The following is a 7,057-nucleotide window of genomic DNA, read 5'->3' as shown; positions in this document are numbered from 1 at the left end:
GAATCATTTTTTAGTTATTATTGTGGGATATAAAATGGGCTTAATATGCTTAGGATTACGTTATATGATTGTTGACTTAAATCTTAGATTTAAGGAGAGATCATCATCCTCTCAAATATAGGTGTTTATCGTTTATGTATTAGGGATTATATCATTTTGATTTGGTACCGACGGATTAAAATCTATTATTTTTGCTCTAATTTCAGCATAAACTAATCTCATTTCTATTAAATTAGTATCAAAGCCATTAAAGGCTGCTATTCTACCAGAAATCTTTGTCGTTCGCATTCGATGTCGTTACTCCGCCTCGTATCATTTTAAAATTGAAGTTGTGTCTCTTTCATGATCGAACCTCTTGATAAAGTTGCGATTGGATCTACCTACGAAGCCAACAACTGATCGCAAGTTGCATTCATGACGGAACCTCGCAATACAGTCGCAATTCTAGCTAGCTAGGAAGCCAACAACAAGATCACAATTCGACTTCGTGACCACCTTGCAGTACAGTCGCAATTTGAGCTAGCTAGAAAGCCTCGCGGCGTCGCCTTAGTGACTGAACCTCACAATATAGTCAATTCAAGCTAGCAAGGAAACCAAAGACGGGATCGAGTGTATAGAAGTTCCGCCTTCGTGATAATAAACCATTATGGGAGTAATGAGACCAAGAAAATAGATGCTCTGGAAAAGTAATTAGGGAAGATATGAGCTAAATCAAATATGAAATGGATGAGTGTTTCTCGTTCATGGAGGGATGATTCTCGTCCATGGAGGAGAGATTAACGACCCTGAAAGATATGACAAAGAAGATCGTAGAGATTTATACAAACCAATAGCCGCCCGTTTCAGGAATGAGTGATGGCATCTAGAGCGAACGTAATAGGCAACAATTAGAAGGATTTGCGCAACATCAGGGCAGCTTTGTTGCCAGTAGGCATATCTTGAGCTGCTGGATTGAGTGACTGAATCAGAAGCGGGCCCGATCGGCAACAATCGAAAGGAATAATACGGCATCCAAACAGCTAGAATGAGGGACATTAAGTAGAACGGAACGACATGCAACTCGAGGCTAGAGATAATAGATTCGAAAGATTTCGGCCTGAAACAAGGAACCATGGTGGATGATAACCCGACCGAGGTCTGCATCCAACTACGCCAAAACCTTATGCTATGGCAACCTTTCGGGCAGAAGGGGATTCATAAGCCTATGAGAATGAGCAAGGTGATTATAGGGCGAGATAAGCTCATGTAAGAAGGAAAATCAATATGGGTGGAGAAAGGAAACTAAACTACTGCTTCATGGGCGGACCGAACTTCTGTCAAAGAAATTGGCGAGGAGACTCACGCATAAAGAAACTGAAGATGTCGATCTTTGAAAAAAAAAGATGCTTATAGTTGTGTTTATCGCGTGGAAAGATACATTATTGTTAATGAGCTGATAAAGAAAGAAAAATTGATGACGAAGGCCCTAAGTTTAGAAGGGTAAACTCTAACGTGGTATCAATGAAGAAAACAATATCAACTAATCAAAAAGTGGGAATAATCAACACCGATTGTTTAAGCATTTCATAACCACCTAGAAAGGGGTTTTACACCAATAGTTTTTTGCATTGGTACAAGAAGGGTCCGTTATGGATTATAGAGAGAAATTTGAGATATTTTTTGATCGTTTGAGAGGTATATCATAAGTACTGTTGGAAAGAAACTTCATGAAGCTAGAGATTCAAATAGCTCTTCATCTGTTGAGATCACGAGGATTTAGGAGAAACTATGGAATTAGCTTAATTGGTTGAAAATAAAAATGCAATGTAATGAACTAATAGACACAACACAAGCGAATCGGCCCACCGAAATGTTACAATTGCAATGATACCAAAAACTCAAACAGTAGAATTCTAAAGAGAGACATTCAGGAAATCGTGGAGGAGAAACACCCTCACATAGATATAGTAGAAGTCTTATTGAACTCTATGGTAGGGGATCGAACCACATAATAGAACTTAGGTGATAGATCGGAGAGCATGACATAGTGGTGTGGTAAATAGTGGGGCCACTCACAACTTCATATCACCTCAAGTAGCTAAACAATTGAGGGTTGAAGCTAGAGATTCAAATAGCTCTTCATCTGTTGAGATCACGAGGATTTAGGAGAAACTATGGAATTAGCTTAATTGGTTGAAAATAAAAATGCAATGTAATGAACTAATAGACACAACACAAGCGAATCGGCCCACCGAAATGTTACAATTGCAATGATACCAAAAACTCAAACAGTAGAATTCTAAAGAGAGACATTCAGGAAATCGTGGAGGAGAAACACCCTCACATAGATATAGTAGAAGTCTTATTGAACTCTATGGTAGGGGATCGAACCACATAATAGAACTTAGGTGATAGATCGGAGAGCATGACATAGTGGTGTGGTAAATAGTGGGGCCACTCACAACTTCATATCACCTCAAGTAGCTAAACAATTGGAGCTTGAGATGGTTGACATGAAAATTTTTGAAGTATAAGGACGAGACAAGTGGAAAAGAACAGGGAAACTTGTAAAGGGGTAATTTTAACAATGCAAAGTATTCTGGTGATGCAAGATTTTCTTCCCTTGAATTTAAGGAGCACTAACGCATACTGGGCATGAAATGTCTGCAGTATTTAGAGGATACTGAGATGAATTGAGAACTCCTAGCAATGGAGTTCTGAAAGGGAGACCAAATGGTGGTGTTTTGCGATAATCCAAATTTGTGCAAGACCTTGATAACACTCAAGACCGTGATAACACTCAAGACCGTGATTAAGGCAATACAAGACATGGGGTTGGGATTCTTGACCTGGTTGCATAGCATGGAAGAGACACAACATGGAATTGGCAAAGATTACAACACTGATTCAACTGATCCTACAATAATTTATAGAATTTTTTCAATTGCCACATTGATTGCTGCCTCAGAGGGAACCTGCGCATACAATAACCTTAAAATTGGGGGGTTTTCCCATAAGTGTATGCCCATACCGCTAGCCCAAGGGTTTCAATTCAACTCTAATAGAGTTGGTTGAATCATTTGGAAAAAGAGGAGGCGATCAAATTAAGGAGATGGAGCTTAAGGTTCACATAGACTAAAAAGACTCGTGGACAATACTTCACAATGATCAAAAAACTATCATTGTTGTTCTTAAAAGAAATGATAGAAGTGTCTTAGATGATAACTTTGGGGAATATAATATGTGGCTAGCAGCAGAAAATGGGATGTATTTGCATCTCACAAATGGAGAGTGAATGAATGCAATGGCAAAATATCTTAACATAGATTGGGATAACAGTGTGAAGCATATTTTCGAGTACTTTATAGAAAGAAATCCTAGGTCTTACTTCGTGAATCAAGAGACCTCACTTTTATGGAACTACAAGTATGTAGATGTTGAATTTGGAAGAATTCAAGAGACATGCTACAACATCTATGGACAAGTCTAATATCTAATGCAATTTTTAATGTTTAATATCTAATGCAGTTTTTAATGTCGCCAACGGAAGTTGTGAATTTTGAATAATACTTTTTCTCTCTGAATACATAGATAATTCACCTATAAATAGGCGAGTACAAGAGATTAAAAAAGAGGAAAGAAATCTTCCTACAATTAAGTAATTCCTATAATTATGGAATAAACATAAATACCTATAATTAAGGAATTACCTTTTTTTATACTATGACTAAATATAACAAGTACTAAATAGAATTAAAGTAAATAATAATGTGTGTAATTTCACACTCCCCCTCAAGGTGGGTTGTACAGATTATAGATGTCTAACTTGTTGGTTAGCTCATCAAAACTGAACTTAGGGAGAGTCTTGGTGAGAATGTCTGTGGTTTGGTCTCTAGAAAGAAGTATAGATCAATTCAATGATTTCATTGTTCACCTTCTCTGAAATGAAGTTCTGATCAATCTCAATGTGTTTCGTTCGGTCATGATGAACAGGATTCTTTGTGATACTGATTGCAGCTTGATTGTCACAAAACATCTTGATAGAATTTTCTCCCATAATTCCAAGCTCCTTGAGAAATCTTTTGATCCACATTCCTTCACAGATACCAAGCGGCAGTGCTCTGTATTCTGCTTCTGCACTACGAGATATCACCGATTGGTTCTTACTTATCCATGTCACTAGATTGCCGCATACATACGAGCAATACCCAGAGGTTGATCCTCGGGTGGATATATCTCCTGCCTAGTCAGCATCAGTAAAAACTTTTACATTTTGACTATCATTCTTTTTGAATAATAATCATTTCCCAGGTGTCATCTTTAAATATCTTAAGATACAGTTGACAGCTCCCATATGTTCCTCAGTAAGACAGTTCATGAATTGAGTTACTATACTTGCTGAAAAACTTATGTCTGGTCTAGTGTGAGATAAGTAAATAAGTCTTCCAACAAGTCGTTGATATCATCCTTTGTCGACAGGTAAACTATCATTCTCCATTCCAATCTTTTTTTACGGGTCTATTGAAGTATCTATTGGTTTGCATCCAAGCATACCAGTTTCTTTCAATAGGTCTAATGTGTACTTCCTTTGAGTTACGGCTATCCCCATTTTGGATCTTGCAACTTCCATTCCCAAGAAGAACTTCAAGTCTCCGAGGTCCTTGATTTCGAATTCATGGGCTAGAAACTTCTTCAGCTTTGTCAATTACCGGTAAGAATAATGTCATCAACATACACAATAAGAACAACAATCTTCTTCTCGGAACTTTTTGTGAACATTGTATGATCAGCCTGGCTTTGAGCATAACCGCACTTGATTACTGAATTGGTGAATCGGACAAACCAAGCACGAGGAGATTGTTTGAGACCATACAGAGATTTCTGGAGCTTGCATACTTTGCCACAAGGGAAGGACCCTTCAACACCAGGCGGCAAATCCATGTATACATCCTCTTCAAGATCTCCATTAAGGAATGCATTTTTGACATCAAGTTGCATAAGGGGCCAGTCTCGGTTTGCTGCAATTGAGAGTAGAATTCTAAGGCTATTGAGGCAAATGTCTCTTGGTAGTCAATTCCGTATGACTGAGTATAACTTTTTGCAACCAGTCGGACTTTTAACCGATCTATGCTTTCGTCTGCCTTACATTTGATTGTAAATAACCACCTGCATCCTAGGGCAAATTAGACACAATCCACTTTCCACTCTTTTCTAGTGCAGCAACTTCTTCATTCACAGCTTTTCTCCATTCCGGGTGTGAGAGAGCTTCCTGAATAGAATTCGGAACCTTTATGCTGTCAATAGCAGTTACAAATGCATGATAGGGAGGAGATAACCTCTCATATGAAACAAATCTGGCAATAGGATGTTGAGTGCAAGGAACATCATAATCATCTTTCACAGCCGGGGTAAGCTCATAATCACTAGTATCTATAGATTCCGTACCTGAGTGAGTTTAAGAGGATTTTGGAGTCGGATTAGATTCTTGGACAGCAGCTGGAAGCGGTGTTAGGTTCTCTATTCTTTCAGCATTTCTGTTTCGTCTTGTATAGACCCGAAGTTCCTGAGGAGGGGGTTGTGTAGACTGAGGAGGTTGAATAGGAGGTTTGCCAGCCGGTGAGGGACCCGTGTCAGTTGGTAAAGAAACACAGAGCAGTTATTCACTACGACTAATCTCCCCCTGAATGACAGACCCTTGGTAGTATAATTGATGCTCAAAAAAGGTGACATCCATAGAATTATAAACTTTTTTAGTTGAAGGACAATAACACTTGTAGTCTTTCTTATTGGTTGAATACCCTATGAATATGCATTTGACAGATTTGGAGTCTAATTTACTGCGGTGCTGTTTGTGAATATGAACAAAGACGGGGCAACCAAATAGTTTGGTAGGGACAACTGAAGAGAGTGTATAGGCATTTGGAAAGGAACGAAACGAAGGAGGACATCAATTGGACTACAGAAACCCAGAATCCGAGAGGGCATCCGATTTATGAGGTAGGCCGCGGTCAATGTTGCATCGCCCCAATAACATTTAGGGATCGATGTGGTAAACATAAGACAGCGGGCTACCTCCAACAAGTGACGATTTTTCCGCTCGGCAACCCCATTTTGTTGGGGAGTATCAACACACGTGCTAAGGTGAAGGATGTCATGTTGAGTAAAAAAAGTTCCTAGGGAGGTGTTGAAAAAATCTCGTGCTTTATCTGTTTTGAGAGCCTGGATTTTTCTGTCAAATTGAGTGAGTATAATTTGATAGAATGCACGAAATATTTGTCCTATCTTGGATTTGCCACGCATAAAATAGATCCATGTCACCCGTGTGTGATCATCAATAAATGACATGAACCATTGGGCCTCAAAAATATTTTTTTCACGAGAAGGACCCCAGACGTCACTATGGATCAGAGAAAAGGGACGAGTGGGTTGTATGATAATCAAGGAAATGAAGTACGAGTGTGTTTGACAAGTTGACAAAATTCGCAATTAAAAGAAGTAGGTTTTTTATTAATAAATAAATGAGGAAACAGTTTCCCCAGGTACATAAAGTTGGGATGATCTAAACGATAATGAAGTAACAAGATTTCACTGTCATTATTAACGCTGGAATGGAATATATATGTACTAAGCGGATTTAAGCAAGACAGGTTTGATGCTGGAATACAACCGGTGGGTGAGACTAGACTGACAGAGGGTTTGTTGAGGAGATAGAGTCCACTGCGCAACTCAGCCTTGCCAATCATCCTCCCCGACTTCAAATTCTGAAATTCACAAACATATGGAAAAAATTTAGCAACACAATGACAATCATGAGTGAGCTTACTAATAGAGATCAAATTGCAATCCAAAGTAGGAAACTGAAGCACATAAGTGAGGAATAAATCTGGAAGATGAGGACAGAACCAAGACAAACAACTTTGGAGGCTGATCGATCAGCAATCCGAACAGTGAGGGTCGGATTACACGACCGGTAATCTATTAATAAGGAGACATCCCCGGTCATATGATCGGAGGCACCTGAGTCGACAATCCAGGGGCGAGAAGTTGAATCCAAGACGAAAGCAGATGGGGAAATACC

Source organism: Phalaenopsis equestris, unplaced genomic scaffold, assembly GCF_001263595.1.
Source record: "Phalaenopsis equestris unplaced genomic scaffold, ASM126359v1 Scaffold000335, whole genome shotgun sequence".
NCBI classification, from domain to species: domain Eukaryota; kingdom Viridiplantae; phylum Streptophyta; class Magnoliopsida; order Asparagales; family Orchidaceae; genus Phalaenopsis; species Phalaenopsis equestris.
Note: the sequence above shows the minus strand (reverse complement) of the source record.